Raw genomic sequence first — 17,694 nt, forward strand, 5'->3', positions numbered from 1 at the left:
GATGGCATAACCTCTAAAAGAGTGCTTTAAATGTTAATATAAATTGGAAAAATGTACACGTGAATTACTTTCACTAGCATCACATGAATTGCTACAAGGGAAGCAATCTAGGAGAGTGTGCACAAGTGATATACTCCTCATCCTTGCAAGTGCTTAACCAAAACATGTTGCAAGCCTTTTATATGTGTGACAAAAGTCACAAATAGATTATCATCCTTGATATGAATGCATCCACACCATAACAAAATGACTCTGAGATCATTATATTCCAAATGCAGCCTTCTTGGGTAGGGTCTTTAAATATGATATAAGCTCTCATATAGTACGAGGGGGAACAAAAACAAAAGCACAAAAGAGGAGCAAGGGTTGTGGTTTTTATTATGCAATGCATGTATACCCAATCATCTTACAATTTGTTATTATCACATCACGCATTATTTGCATAGTGGACATCCCCACAAGGAAAAGATCTGGCAAACTTTCACGTGAAACCCCATAGGAAAGGTTAGTGCCTATCTTTTGCACCTTAAAAAGTAAGGGAAATTAGGGTTTTTGCACAGAAGATACAACTCCTTTTGACCTAATTGGAATTTCACATCACCTGTTGTGGCAAGCTTTTGTAATTAAGCAGAGACAAATGTTTATCTAATCATAGTGGAAGACTGAAGTAAATACAATTATATCTGTAGCTATTGATTTTCATCGAGCCAGGTGTCAATGTTAGTAACATGGAGTGCTACTATAATTAATTTGTTCTTATAGTTCATTCCAACTAAATAAATCTACTGTAGCCATAATTAAGGAGAGTAAAATGAACCATAATAATTATTAGGAGAGTATATGATATAAGATATATAAGATATTTTTTTAGTGCCCACAAGTGAGCAAAATAGTTTAGTAGGGCTAGGATGAGGAGTGCCAAAACAAAATAATTACAAATGAAAATATAACTTTTGAGTAGGAAGAGGTAAACCGTAAGAGAGAGGGTTTCACTCTATATGAAGAACTAGTTGTAGAAGTGAAAAAAAGAACGTCCCTTTCATCATCAATAACTATGAATGTGTCAATGCAAAACTTGATAGTGTACTTAGGGAATACACTAAATCAATAGGGTACTATTGGGTAATCAAGGGAGGAGCCAAGTATAATCAATTGAAATTCTCCTAACATTCAAAGACAAAGAAAAATGAAAAATATGGTAATATGCATATGGCTACTGTTAGCATTTGGGGTTACTTTGAAAGTGTTTACACCATTTGTTGGGGTAATTCACGTGATGTAGAGTGCATGGTGTGTTGCTTATCCTTGGTTGTACATTAGTTGACATCCACATTGGAGATAACTTACTTATGGATTGTAATACCTTTAATTGATACTTATGTGGAGCACTTCCTTAGGAGGTTGGAGATCTATGTGGTATGATGACATTCTTCATGAGGTGCACAAGGAGGGCATGGATGCTTGCTCAAGAGGAGAGCATATTTGGAGGAGGATTCTTGGGCATAATGGACCCACTTAATTACTTACACGGAGGTTTGTGCTCATCTCGAGGATGCTTGGGTTCATGAGTGCTCATGGAGGTGTGGTGGACTTAGAGGAGCACATGGCTTAGGAGGTAGTGTTGGAGCATTGGACATTTCTTGTGGAACACTCTCCTTAGGACCTGTTACCACTCAATATAGCAGGGGTCCTAGGAGGGGTACCTAAGGGACAACTACTAGACCAAATGACAACAATGGGACAAAGACCCACTGTCACCTTAGTCAGTGTCCCCTGCTCTTTACAGAATTTCATCGATGGGAGGAGTCCCGGTATAAGGGAAATCACTTGAATGATAGGATCAATGGCAAGGTGTGATGTGATTTCCGAAGCCCATTCAAAGGAGAGGCTCAAATAATGGCTCAATTGCTTCAAAGGGAAGCTAATGGCTCTCCAAGAAAGGCTTATGAGGAGACCTAGACCTAGGAGGAAAGGTTATTCAATTACAAGGGATACTCCTAGACCAAAGTTTTTATGAGGAATCAAGATCTCTCTTAGGATTTTGTGAGATGACTACCATATTGGGGTTCAAAACCACAAGAGAGACCTATGGAAAATCCAAGCTAGACCTAGGGCTTGCAGTGATTACAAGAGGAATGATCTTTAATAAAATTTCTAGGTCAAGCAAGGACGAGAAAGGTTAAGAGAACGATTAACCTGCTTTGTATTTTGAAGAGCAAATGACCTTTGGAATGCCGCTAACCAAAGAAGTTTAAGGATAGAATCATTGTTGGAGCTAGGGATTGAGATTTCTTTCAAACTAGCCATTGGAATTGCTTCAGATTTTGAGGGCAACTAAAGGAAACCACAACACAATACCCTACCAACTCACTCCTCAAGGTGACCTCTCTAATGCAATTCGCACTAGGCCCTAGTTGACCTTTTAGGGTTAGGGCATAAATTAAAAAAGGTGAGAGAAAGAGGTTTGAGGTTGATCACCTAAGAATGAGACCCAATGCCTTATCAATTGGGAGAAATGGAGTAAAGATTTCCTTCGAAAATAAATTCACTCTATCAAGGAGACCTATGCAGCTTTCGCTAACCCTAAACAGGCAACAACTCGGCTACAATAGATGTTTATACTTCATTTAGCAAAGTTTGATGGAGATTCGAGGATGCATTATGCCACATGGTCCTCTAGGAACATTGATTCACATTATCTATGAATAATGCATGCAATACTTCACTAATCTTAGGTTTTTCATGAAATTTGCAATAATTAGGGCACACACATGATCATGACAAGATATTCCATATGTTAGAGATGTAACAATGTAAAGATATAGCATCAAATAATACTTACAAGATAATGCGAGTATATCGATCTATCAAATATGCAAAAAGAAGGTCCAAGGCAAGATAGTGAAAATCCCAAACATCAAAATGCGTCAATAACTACCAATTTCGTCCATCAATTGCAGGTCCAAATTCTTTTTACAAGAGAAATCCCAATCCAAATGATGATGAGGAACTACAAATGAGGTCTCTTCAATTTACATGAGCCTCTCACAAGTTCGATTTGGTCTAATTAGCCTAATTAAGCCCCCAAATATTATTTTAATGTGTTAATAACAACTGTATTGGTGACAAGCCCACCAAATAGATCAATAAGTGATGAATAAGCCATCCAATGCTAGCCAAAATGATAGAATATTAAACAAGAGGGTCATCGAAATGCCAAAATGAGTCCTCTAAGTGCCATGATGAAGAGGAGGGCCCCCAAAATGATGATCAAGGGGTTGGCCCCTTGATTTCCAAGCAAAACATCCTGTGGTGCCCCCAAGTGGCTGTGGGGTACAATCATTGGTCTCATGGGTCTCCAGTGGTTGAATAACAAGTTGTTGCTCCATCAGTAAGGGCTAGAATGACACAAACCCTCCCATGTCTCTCCGGATGAGACAAAACCCCATCTAGGCCCTGGATCAACTACTAAGTGTCATGCAAGTGTGTGGCCAGCTGGGCAATGTGGTCCAAGTGCATCATCATCCTTGTATGGTTGGGGCACAAACAAGCAATATGTGGCGCTGAAGAAGCCCATGGCATGACAATCAATGCTTTGCTATGGTGGAGGCCCATGGCTCTCAACGCTCACCCTAAAAGTGCCATTATGACCCCTTGGAGTGCCTAAACCCCATATAGGGAGACCAAGTCCAAATGGAGACCCATGTGCAATCTTGTATGAGATCCAATGCATCTCCTCACCTTCCAGTACAACAATCTATTAGTTCAATTGAGTAAATACGTTTGCTAACCAGGGAAAAAAGTGGACACTTCATAGTGGCATGCCCGTCCAAATGAGCTTTAGAGTGTACATGTGTCACCAAGTTCAACAAGAGAGGTTAATAAAGGGTCCTATTAGGTGGTTTCAACCTCTAAGGGAGTAACAGGTCCATGGTACATCCGTCAAATGGTAGGTGTCATGTGAAATGATGGTGGAATAGAGTGGGGTAACAGGGAAGGCTTCAAGCCACATGCCATGGTACACGAGTAGCTACAATGAGGGAAGCCCACATATTGGGTGTATGGATATAGGAGGGAGCAATCATGGCATGACAATCAATGCTTTGCTATGGTGGAGGCCCATGGCTCTCAACGCTCACCCTAAAAGTGCCATTATGACCCCTTGGAGTGCCTAAACCCCATATAGGGAGACCAAGTCCAAATGGAGACCCATGTGCAATCTTGTATGAGATCCAATGCATCTCCTCACCTTCCAGTACAACAATCTATTAGTTCAATTGAGTAAATACGTTTGCTAACCAGGGAAAAAAGTGGACACTTCATAGTGGCATGCCCGTCCAAATGAGCTTTAGAGTGTACATGTGTCACCAAGTTCAACAAGAGAGGTTAATAAAGGGTCCTATTAGGTGGTTTCAACCTCTAAGGGAGTAACAGGTCCATGGTACATCCGTCAAATGGTAGGTGTCATGTGAAATGATGGTGGAATAGAGTGGGGTAACAGGGAAGGCTTCAAGCCACATGCCATGGTACACGAGTAGCTACAATGAGGGAAGCCCACATATTGGGTGTATGGATATAGGAGGGAGCAATCATGGTACATGAGTTACACTGACCTTTGTTTCTCTACCCTTCTTCATATGCCTTTTTCCTTTTAATGATTTTACTTTCTTTTAACTGCTCGGGGTTTTGGGGGATGAGATCATGTTGTGAATGATAAAGCAGTGATTACCCCCTTAAGGTTGGGAAGTTTATCGCCCACCAGGGGTTGGGACAATCATGGGTTCCTTAATGATGTAGGGAGCAGTCATAGGGGCCCTAGGAACAGGTGTGATGGCTATAGTGATAAGGAGTAGAGCTCATGTTTGGCTTTTGCCCACGCGCTAAATTTTTATGTTCCGACCATCTTTTGCATTTTGTGGCATATTTCCTTTTGTAAGTGGCCAAATTATGCTTTTAACCTTTGTTTTAGCTACATCAACCTCCGGGGCATTGTTCCCGACCCGACTCAAAGTGTGGACAAGGGAAGGGGAGGCTAACTGCTTGTGGATCCAATGGACAAACGTGGGCCTGGATGGGAAAAGTGTGAAAAGGGGTTATAATGAGCGGAGGGGAGTGAGATGTATGGTGTTGCAAAGCGGGACCATGCAACCAAGATTAGGGTTTCCCATGTAGTGTCACTCCTAAAGCTAGTAGTCAATAGAGGAGATCCCATGGGACTAGCACACAAGATTAACCACCAAGTTGGGAGAAGGGAACAAGAGTACAATCTAAGCCCATTCTTTCCACCGAATCCCCCCACTAATTCATGTCCAAATGTGCCCAAGAAAAGCAAGCATAAACACCCAATTACATAATGAAAAGCCATACCTTTGGGGTTGGAAGGCCCACCTTCAAACATACGATCATAACATATGGACGAGGGCACACAATAGCTGGCTCAGGTGGCGGAGAATGGTTGCACATTGAGCTATCTGGTGGCTACAAGGTGCTGCAGGCTGAAGACAAATCTAGGAGAAAAAATTCTTCTATAGGAGTCACCCACTGGTGGTGGGTAACATTTGGCTCCAACTGAGACATGAGATCTCGGATGGGGAGGTCATGAGAACACTAACAATCTCTTGGGACCGTAGACTTGTCACCTGCACATCGAAGATCAAGCAAACGGGGCAGCATGTTTTTATGGCGTCCTTTGATCGCCCATGCTTTTGTTAGTTTGTAAAATCAACAAGAAATAAAATCTAATCTAGAATGAAATTTTAATCTAAATGCACCTAATCTAGCATGGTAACATAATATGATGTTAGGTTCTAATGCAAAAATCAATATGCAATGCATCCTACTTTAACATGCATATGATACAGTGTCAAGTATCAAGGAAAGGGGTGATGCGACTTTTTTTGACCGGTTCTGGGCAAAGTTCGTCGTCAAGTCTAACAATGTAATAATATTCCTCACCAACCTTGCTATGAATCTTGACAGGGATAGGGTTTTTATCTACCAAAACAACATCCCCAACCTTGAATTCCTTCCTAGGCTTTTGCACGCACTTCTTGCTTTGCTTTTGATTAGATCTTTTGAGGATGCAAACTTCTTGAGAGGGAAGAATGGGGGAAGGATCCTTAGTCTCGGGTATTTTACTATACGAGATAGGACTAGGTTTCACCACGAGTTGGTTATAGAGGCTCCCTATAAAGGATGAATGGGGTTCCATCATGTTATAAGATAGTGGCATAAGATAGATCCATTTGGAGTTGACCTCCCATAGTAGCACCCCATTTTCTAGACAATAACATTCCCCACACATTAGGTATATCAATAACTACAACATCCATGAGCAATGATATGTCCTTATTCAAGGCTAGTGACACTTTAAGATCCTTGATGAGGCCTTCAACATTAACAGATCTAGAGTCAAATCCACACACATTTTTGTATTTACGAGTGATATTTAGATTGAGTTGCTTCATAACTTTTAATGGCATGATGTTAGCGGAAGCCCTAGAATCTAACATACAATTGTGTAGGAGGAGGTCATTAATGGCTAAGGTAAGCAAAAATGGCTCATGGCCAGGATTGGTGTTAGAGAGGTGTATATTTTGCAATGTGATAGGAAGGTCCTCTACATCCTCAATCCCTAAAGCTTGTTTCACACACCATTTTTGGGATGGAAGTTTGACTATTTCTTTCATAAGAACCTGCATGGTCATCTTTCCTACAACAACCCCTGCATCAATATCAAGTTTAATATCCTTATCTTTGGCTTTGGGCTTGGGTTCCCCTTTAGGAGGATCCTTTTTGGTGATATCTTTCTTGGGAGTATCTTTCTTTAGGGGTTCCTTTGGAGGAGGTTGTCTAGGAAGAGATTGCTTAGGAGGAGGCTCCTTCCTTTTTGACTCTTCAGAGCTTGTGGAGGGGATTTTTTCATTCTTCCTTATGTATTGGACCCCTTTAAATCTCCCAATCCCACTGTCATCAACATTGAGGATAGGCTCATCCTTTTCATCATTAACCTTTACTTCACTAACTAGAGGATGAGTGTATGTGTCACCTAACATAATATTGAAGGCTTGGGTTTCACCAACTATATTTATTTTCTCACCACCCTTCTCATCTTCACTTTCTTCATCTTCGGAAAATGACTCTTCTTGTTGCACAATGTTGGTTGGGGCCAAGTGTTGGGAACTTGGGGTGGACCTTGTTTGCCTTCATCATCAGGTTGTCGGGGAATTGTCAGACTCTGGGAAGTGATAGATAGAATGGTGAGGGAATAGGTGTACGGTCTGTCGAATGGACAGACGAGTGTCGGGGCATTGGGCGACACATGAGTCAGGACAAAGTTTAGTGGAATGGTAGAACAGAGTACCCAGAGTGGAGCAGCAGGACACGGTGAGGAGCACGAGATGCCAGTGTAGGGACAAAGATAAGCGGATAGAGGATGATGGAGACTCGGACAAGAAGGTGGTCGGTAGGAGAAGCAGAAGAATGTATGGGAATGGTAGAGTGTTTCGTCGATAGAGGAAACACAGTGGAGCACAGGCAGAGAATCAAATGGTGAAATAACAATGGATGACAAATCTCTAGAGGATCGAAGACTCTGATACCACTGTGGTAGAGAAACCAATGTGCACAAGATAATTGAGTGTAAATGTATGTAGACACTTTTGTAAAATATATTGTATTATTGAATAAATTGAATCACTGGTTACAAGCCTTTGTGGTGGTGTGCCTATATAGGCATTGATTGGCCACGATGGTGAATGGTCTCATTGTTTGATCTTTGCCCCTTCATAATTAATTAATTAATTAATTATTATTATTTTAACATTATTTATTTAATTACTATTTTTATGATTTTTTTTTCATATCATTCCACCTTAGCCCTAGGATGCTCAAACATTTCAATTTTAGAAGCACTCAAGTTTTACTCAATCTCTATGACAATTTCTTTGGCCTCAACAAGAGTCTTGGGCTTTTTATCCTTCAGTTGATATGTTAGGTGTCCTTCAACAACCATGATGAATTTGTCAAGTATAAGCGTATCAGGAGGTTTTAGATGATCATGGATATCCCTAACAACCCTATCAAACATTTGGATAAATTCCTTAATATCTTCATTGCCTTTCTTTTTCATGTGGTAAAATTTTTCAAGGTTAAAGACATCTTCGACATCAGATAACCAACTCTTCATAAAGGCATTTTCAAAATTTTCATAATCATCGATGCTGCTAGGAGGGAGACTAAGATACCAATCCCTAACATGTCCCTCGAAGGATAAAGCATATAACATCATTATCACATCATCATCCTCAATCCCTTTTGGGACAAGTGCCCAGAAGAAATCAGCTAGATGGTCATGGGAATTTTGACCAACAGTCCCTTTGAGCTTGGGTAACCTTTCATGATATTTGTTAGGTAAAGGTTCAGGGTTGTCACTCAATTTCAAAGGTCTAAAGTCACTAGCAATGAGCCTTTTGCTTCTTGGGATCTTGGGTTGGTTTTGATTTTGGTTGGCATTGGCATTGACGTCGATGTTGGAAGTTGTGTTGCCAACCTTTTCGAATTAAGGGAGTAGGTTAGTTCTAATAGGTGATGGAGTTCTCTCCCCTCTTCTTGCAGCAACCCTAGTTATAAGAGGAATGTTGCCTTCTTCAAGCAAACTAGGGGATTGGATAATGAATGGAGTCCCCAGAGGAATGCTTATAATATCGTTAATGAGTCAATTCTTCAATGATTCATAGGGAATAAAGATCTGCTTCGTCCTTGGTAATGGAGCCAAAAATGTTACCACTCAATCTAGTAGGGGTCCTAGGAGGGGTACGTAAGGGACAACTACTAGACCAAATGACAACAATGGAACAAAGACCCACTGTCACCTCAGTTAGTGACCCCTGCTCTTTTCAGACTTTCACCAATGGGAGGAGTCTTGGTATAGTGGAAATCTTTTGAATGATAGGATCAATGGCAAGGTGTGATGTGATTTCTGAAGCCCTATCAAAGGAGAGGCTCAAATAATGGCCTAATTGCTTCAAAGGGAAGCTAATGGATCTCCAAGAAAGGCTTATGAGGAGACCTAGACCTAGGAGGAAAGGTTATTCAATTATAATGGATATTCCTAAACCAAAGGTTTCCTAAGGAGGCAAGATTTCTCTTGGGATTTTGTAAGATGACTACCATATAGGGGTTCAACACCACAAGAGAGACCTATGGAAAATCCAAGCAAGACCTTGGGCTTGCAATGATTACAAGAGGAATGATCTTTAATAAGATTTCTAGGTCAAGAAAGGATGAGAAAGGTTAAAAGAACTAGGGCTTGAGATTTCTCTCAAACTAGCCATGGGAATTGCTTTAGATTTTGAGGGCTACAGGGCTTGAGATTTCTCTCAAACTAGCCATGGGAATTGTTTTAGATTTTGAGGGCTACTAGAGGAAACCACAACACAATAGCCTACCAACTTGCTCCTCAAGGTGACCTATCTAAAGCAATTCACACTAGGCCCTAGTTGACCTTCTAGGGTTAGGGTAAAAATTTGAAAAAGGTGAAAGAAAGAGGTTTGAGGTTGATCAACTAGGAATGGGACCCAATGCATTATCAATTGGGAGAAATGGAGTTAAGACTTCGTTTGATGAAAGAGCTTCGCTCTATCAAGAAAACCTATGTAGCTTTCGCTAACCCTAGGGCCTAAAGAGGCAACAACTCGGCTACAATAGATGTTTATACTTGATTTGGAAAAGTTTGATGGAGATTCGAGGATGCAATATGCAAAACGAGCCTCTAGGAACATTCATTCACATTATCTATGAGTAATGCATGCAATAATTCAATAATCTTAGTGTTTTCATGAAATTCGCATTAAATTAGGGCACATACAAGATCATGACAAGATATTCCATACATTAGACATGTAACAATGTAAAGATATAGCATCAAATAACACTTACAAGATAATGCGAGTATATCCATCCATCAAATTTGCAAATAGAAGCTCCAAGACAAGATAGCAAAATTCCCAAACATCAAAATGCATCAATAACTACCAATTTCATCCATCAATTGTAGGTCCGAATTCTTTTTACAAGAGAAATCCCAATCCAAATGATGATGAACTACAAATGAGGTCTCTTCAATTTACATGAGCCTCTCACTAGTTCGATTTGATCTAATTAGCCTAATTAAGCCCCCAAATATTATTTTAATGTGCTAATAACAACCCTATTGGTGACAAGCCCACCAAATAGCTCAATAAGTGATGAATAAGCCATCCAATGCTAGTCTAAATGATAAAATAATAGTCAAGTGGGCTGTTGGAAGGCTAAAATGAGTCCTCTAACTGCCATGATGAAGAGGAGGGCTCCCAAAATGATGATCAAGTTGTTCGCCCCTTGATTTCCAAGCAAAACATCTTGTGGCGCCCCCAAGTGGATGTGGGGTACAATCATTGGGCTTATTGGTCTCCAGTGGCTATGTTATGAATATAATTCATAACAAGTAAATAAATAAAACAAATATAAATATTAAATAATCAAATATTAATTAGGTTAAATAGTCGTTAATTTAAGTGAAAAGGCATGTCTAAAAAGACATGCCCATTCACGAAAGGACACCTGCTTAGGTATATAAATGTGGGTCTCATTGTAACATTTATCACTTATACATTTTATATATATAATAAATTATTATTTTAAATACCTCGTGTATTTTAACATATTAAGTCTTCAAGCTATCGGTTTTCTTGCTTCAGCCATAGTTTTTATGCTTCAGTGGTATCAGAGCCATGGCACACAATATAATCATGCAGGTCTTTGAACGTTGTTCACCGCACAATGTGCCGTTATGTTCACATCTTGAATGCGTTGAGCAGTTTAATGAAATTCAAGAAGCATTTCAGCGATTAGAAAAATCATGTGCAGAAGTTACACCATGTCTAAGGAAAAGTTATGCAAAAATTGATAATAAGGAAGATGATAGCGACATTGAAGAAACAAGACAAGAGGACGCAAAAGAAGATTTTGACCAGAATGATGATAATGAAAGTGAAGTTTGTTTGGAGCAGGAAAACGAGTTATCTCCAAAAGTGAGCACATGTCAGCCTACATGCATGGAAATCTCTTCAAAAGAGATTACAAATCAGGCAATACCAGATCGAGGAGATTTGTTGGAAAATTGTGAAGAAGCAATACCAAATGTTGAAGTTCTAGCCGAACTGAATGAGACTGCAGGGACAAACCACTGTTTTCTTTTTCATGAGGAAACTAATGGTTTGAGATTTGAATGTGGTGAAGATGATATGAGTATTTCTGCTATGGATGTCTCCATTCAAAACATGGAACTGAAAAAGCTTGAATCTGGATATGCACCCACCTCTGCTTGTATACGCATCCGCACATCCAATACGCATCCACGCTGCCTGTATACGCATCCACCTCTGCCTGTTTACGCATCCACACATCCAATATGCATCCACGTTGCATGTATACACATCCACCTTTGCTTGTATATGCATCCACACATCCAATACACATCCACGTTCCTTGAGTTGTCGGCTGGCTCCAATACGCATCCACGATGTTGTCGTTTTCGACCACTTTATTATAACATATAACAAATCCTAGAAACAATTCAGACAAATATAAAGCATCTAACAATCTTTTAAAATTCATATGTTAGACTTCTCACTAGGGTTTCATACAAATCCTAGATTTCATACAAAAGAATCAATCAAAGTCAATCACCGCTTAGTTATTATCATGACCAGCTTCCACTAGGGTTAGTTCCAACCCCTAGTTTTTCAATCAACCATAAATCACAACTAAAACTAAGGTTTCAGCAATCATACACAAGTCTCAAATTATCATATTGTCATCATTCATCAAAGATTTTAGTTTGACTAGGGTTTAACTCCAAAACCCTAGAATTTCATTTTCACAATCTCAACAATCATTAAATAAATAAATCTCAGATTGTTATATCACACATACTAGACAATGTATCTACTACTAGGGTTTAGCTACAAAACCCTAGATTTCCAAATATTATCATCCTAGAATCTCAGACAAGGACATCCATTAAGCCCTAAGACTTATGACCATCAATCACTAGGTCAACAAACATATCTAGGAATTTATAATCATTCATAAGCATATCATTTGTCCAACAACATTAATACATCTAACTTAGACCAAGCTAGGGTTTCAACCAAAAGGACATTCCGGTATACGCCTAGATTTCATCATCTTGCAAATACATTTCATATCATGTGTTAGTCAAACCCAACTTCATAATGATCAATAAGAATTAGATACACAACAGTCTTGATTATACTAGGGTTTGATAAGACAAATACACGCATACCAAGGAAAACATTTCTAAGACAATATAAGGGTCTTGATCACACATTCCACCATACCCTAATGAGCTAGGGTTTCAACGTAGAAACATAACAAACTCAACATTACCAAAATGTCAAAGGTTCAAGATTTTAGACCTTATCATTCAACCCTAACAAGTTAGGTTTTCCCAATCATACCAAAATCCCAAACATGACATCCTCAATAAATAACATTTCACAATATCCCTAATCAGTTTAGGGTTTCAAGCATTCACAATAGCATACCCTTAGTAGGTTAGGGTTTTCCAGAACCTGTCTAGGGTTCTACATAATCAGTTAAGAATATGAGTGGGGTGGGTAGATTTATCAAGAGATGAATCACCCAAAACAAGAATCATTAGGATTCAATGTAGCTAAACATAGCAAGTTAGTAGTAGATTAATCAAATAAATAATCCTTTCTAATATCAATATATTTAAAGCATACCTTAGTTCCTTGACCAACCTTGTCTTGAGAGTTCCTCCTTCATACTCCTTGCAGATGTTTTTCCTAATCAAGACAACAGAGGGAGAATGATGATTAGTATTTAATATAATCAAAACTAAATGAATACATGAACCCAAAACTGAAAAAAAATGAGATACTTATCTTTGGGAGTTGTTGGGGCACCTATAAAAACAATAAAAATGTCTTTTTCAAAAATATGTTAAAACCTATAAATTCTAAAACATATAAAACAAGATATATAAAGCTACAAGTAAAGGACTTAGTAGTGTATGTCCCTAATGTCAGATTCTTTGGGCTTGACTTTCTTTGAGTCTCCTTCTTTAGCAAAGTTGGCATGATCCCTTCATGTCTTCTTATTCTTTGGATTGCTGGGACAGTAACTCTTGTAGTGTTCCTTCTTATGACATTGGTAGTGTTAAACACATACATGGCAAAAACAAAAGATGAATGATAGGCATGAGAGAGTATCTATTATTAACAAATGATATACATTTATAGTACATTCATATGACCTTTGGTTTTGTATTTCAAGGTCTCTTACACTCCCTTAGACTATTTAGCTTCCACGCCAACCCTTAGAGGATTAGGTGTCCAACATTCCCCCCTTAATCTGAAGGGTTATGTATGAGTCCAGAAAGGACTTAGTAGTGAAAGTCTGAGTTATAGTTCTGCATTATTGCACTTTTGTATGATGTTTTAGCTCTGATTCTGTTTTGAATACATGAACAATTTCTATATGAGATATAGTTTTCTCAATTGTTTTGTCTAACTATTTATCCAAAACAATTATCGTTAAATGGTTTCATTTCTTTTGGCAGTTGAATGACCTTTATTACCAAATTCTTTAAGACATCATTGTAGATCGCATATCTTATTTTATTCCCGAGTATATTTATATTTAGATAATGTTAGATTAAGATATATGCATGTGTTTATTATTTAGATTAGATTATACTTAGTTGAATCATTCCCCGTTACATCTTATATCATCCCATCAACATTATCAAATCAATCCTCTCTGGGAAATTGGTCCCATTATCCCTAGTCGGAGCCACTATACCAAACAAAAAAGGAGTTGCTTTCAAGGTCCAAACCGGGTGGTTATCCCCCATGTTGTTGCAGCGAATTTCGAGGCTTCAACATAACACAACAATAACAATATGGGGGCTACATGGGAACAACAATGAAAACAAGGGGGCTACACTAATAATAGCAATAAGAAGGCTACACTAGTATTATATGGACCTAACAATGAGTGAGGCTTCACGAGCTCAAAGTGATCAACCAATGAATTCTAGCAAAGAAAGTTGAGTTGAAGAGGATCTTGCGAGAAGTAGAGGATGAGAAGAATAATTTGAGATTCATGTTGGAGTAGGATGTGGGGGAACAACTGGTGGCCATGACATGTATATCAATCATGATTCATGTTATGAATATATGAATGTATGCACATCTGATGATACCTCCCATGTACTAGGTAACCAAGGTGGTTTCCTAGAAGCTTCGACTTCAAAATCATCCAAATCAGGAAAACAGTGGGAATTGCTAAAACTCCCAGAGGAGGACCAAGTGTCACACACAAGAATGGACGTAATTAATTCTCCTTGTGCAATTAACTCATTTCATGATGAGGAATTTAGTGCTTTTGTAAAGCATAATCCATGTATTGGTTCAAATTTAATGAAGAATATGGGATATGAAGGAAAGGGCCTAGGATTTAATGGCCAAGTCATTGTGAATCCTATCCAAGTAGCGGAACTACCTCAATATGCAGAACTAGGCTATGTAAGAGAGGAAGTTGGAGAAATTTCCAAGACCACTGTTGAAAGACACTCCAAACCCACACAAATAGGAGAGTCTTCAAGCAATAAGTCTAAATCAGTGCAGTATGTTGAGAGAACATCACAACATTCTAGTGATAGTGTACATTTCAAATAAATAGGCAAGGCAAGCTCTCCTCACAGGGCTTGAACCAGAGACAACCAAGCAATATATAAAAATTCTTAGTATTCTAATGTTTATTTTGATTACAAGAAAATTGGTAATGATGAGAAAAACTTATGGCGTAGAAAACCATGTAAATTTTTTTGGTTTAAATAACCGTGCTACTTCCAAGTTTTGGAAAATAATGGCATATACTGGAAAGTTATGGCAACAAGGAAGAAGTCAAGTCATGGAGACCCTTCTCCACATCAAAAGAAAAGGAAGGGTAAGAAAACCCGGAGGAACAAAGGTTAAAACAACCATTATAATCGCTACAACAATATGGAAGTCTGAGTTATAGTTCTGCATTATTGCACTTTTGTATGATGTTTTTATCTCTGATTCTGTTTTGAATACATGAACAATTTCTATATGAGATATAATTTTCTCAATTGTTTTGTCTAACTATTTATCCAAAACAATTATCGCTAAACTGTTTCATTTCTTTTGGCAGTTGAATGATCTTTATTACCAAATTCTTTAAGACATTGTTGTAGATCACATATCTTATTTTATTCCTGAGTATATTTATATTTAGATAATGTTAGATTAAGATATATGCATGTGTTTATTATTTAGATTAGATTATTCTTAGCTTTATATATCTTGATTTCTGGAATAAATCAAGATATATAAAGCTACAAGTAAAGGACTTAGTAGTGTATGTCCCTAATGTCAGATTCTTTGGGCTTGACTTTCTTTGAGTCTCCTTCTTTAGCAAAGTTGGCATGATCCCTTCCTGTCTTTTTATTCTTTGGATTGCCGGGACAGTGACTCTTGTAGTGACCCTTCTTATGACATTGGTAGTGTTAAACACATACATGGCAAAAACAAAATATGAATGATAGGCATGAGAGAGTATCTATTATTAACAAATGATATACATTTATAGTACATTCATATGACCTTTGGTTTCGTATTCCAAGGTCTCTTGCACTCCTTTAGACTATTCAGCTTCCACACCAACCCTTAGAGGATTAGGTGTCCAACATTCCCCCCCTTAATCCGAAGGGCTATGTATGAGTCCAAGAAGAGAGCTGTAATACAAAACGTGCAAAAATGCATGGCAGCACTAGGCTAAATGTGCTCTCTGAAATGTTGGTATAAGGGAGGTGGTTTAAGGATGAACACCAGCACTGGAATGCTTAGTGCACTTCCCAGAACTCTTCCAAGTCTGGCATGAAGCTCAAGTCTTTTGCTAGAGGAAGTGCCCCTAGTGTTTTGAAGAGGGAAACCTTCAACCAATAAAGAGAGGTCTCACCCCGCATAAAAGGGAGAACCTCAACCTGAAAAGGGAGGTCTCAACCTGTGATGGTTTAAGGATGACCAACAACTTTGGAATGCTTAATGCAATTCCTGGAACTCTTCCAAAACTGGCAAGAAGCTGAAGTCTTCTGCTAGAGGAAGTGTCCCCAATTCTTTGAAGAGGTACCACTGACAGAAGGCATGCTCAGGGGCATATTTGTCTTTGGCTGCAACTCTGAATCTGGTATGGCAGGTTGTGGCTCAGGCTCGCTTAATGTGGCTTTGAAGCTTGTAGATGACCATCATTTGCCCCCCTGTCAGATACAAGGTGAGTTGATGGAGAAAACTCAACTGCAAGACTATTCAATACTCTAGAACAAGTTCGGACATATGCCTGAAATATCTTCTTGGCTGTTGATGCCCATTGCCAAGAAGCAATCCATCCAAGATGAATCTTTGTTCTTGCACGAGGCTTGTTTTTGAAGCATCTGTTTGAAGAATGATTGGTTTTATGACAATGCTTACATGGATGAAGATCAAAACAATGATCTTTCACATGGCCAACTTGGTCACAGTGTTGGTATTTCACAATCTGTTGTTGTTGCTGTGGAAGAGGAGCAGAATCTGGAACAGCTGAAGGTGAACTATCATGAAGGAATTCAACACTATGAACTGAATGGGCTTTAAGTAATTTGGAATATGAAAGGACACGTCCTTGTCATATCCAAGACCAGTTCTGTGCTTGTTGTGGACAAGCTCTTCCCAAGGTCTGATGATGGGCTTGGAAAGTGCAGACTGAACTTCTGCATCTGCATGTGACTTTGTTGCTTCATTGGGCACTGGATCAACTTGCTGCTTATGGGAGTTTGTTTCAATGTTTTGAACAGAAACAAGTTCAAAATGATGACTATACTTCTGTAACTCTTCTTGTTGTAGCTTTGATTCAAGCTGCAAAAAATCAATCTTCTCTTGTGCATCTTGCAGACAAGTTCAAATTTCTGAGAGAGTGTCTTTACTAATTTGGACTGTGATATGAACATTGGACAACATTACAGTGCTTAATAACTCTAACAAATTATCAATTTTCGCCATTGTCTCAGCAAAAATTAAAGGCCTCAAAGATAGAAAATGACATCTAATCACTGTTTTCAATATAAATCTGTTTCAAGTGCATTGGAAAGGCCTTCCAAGATATACCAATTTTAAGTTTCAGTTGTATCAAATCCCAAGAGTTGCATCGGCCAAAAGCACAGAGAAGGTATTGGAACCGTCTTTCTGTTTTGGTAAATTGTATAAAATTTCAAAATATTCAACGAGGCTTTATGGTACCGGTACAAGGAGAAAGAAGTAGTAGTCTCTCGGGTCATGGAAGCAATTCAACTTCCAGATAACTTGCACGCGCAACTTAAAACCCCTTTATATTTGACATCCAAGTCAGTGAGATACGTTTGATTCTGCTTCTGTTCGGTGGGATGGTAACAAAATCTGCACGTGCTTCATGAGGGACATGTTTGAAAATAGAGCGTGTTAAGAAGAGCTTTGTTGAGATGCTTTCTGCAGCTTGCTAGGAGATCGGTGTTATTATGAAGTCGAACCACAACCACATTCCTATAGAACCTGTCTGAACATTTGA

The 17,694-nt window shown here is 38.7% G+C and overlaps 1 protein-coding gene across 1 annotated transcript in view; it reads left to right on the forward strand.

The window, feature by feature from the left end:
- The window catches only part of LOC149224256 (mediator of RNA polymerase II transcription subunit), a 428,548-nt gene that overhangs the window by 39,078 nt on the left and 371,776 nt on the right, over positions 1-17,694 (forward strand).

This window comes from Pinus tabuliformis, chromosome Q (assembly GCF_031772625.1).
Source record: "Pinus tabuliformis cultivar Carrire ecotype Pingquan chromosome Q, CPIR1, whole genome shotgun sequence".
In the NCBI taxonomy this organism is placed as follows: Eukaryota; Viridiplantae; Streptophyta; class Pinopsida; order Pinales; family Pinaceae; genus Pinus; species Pinus tabuliformis.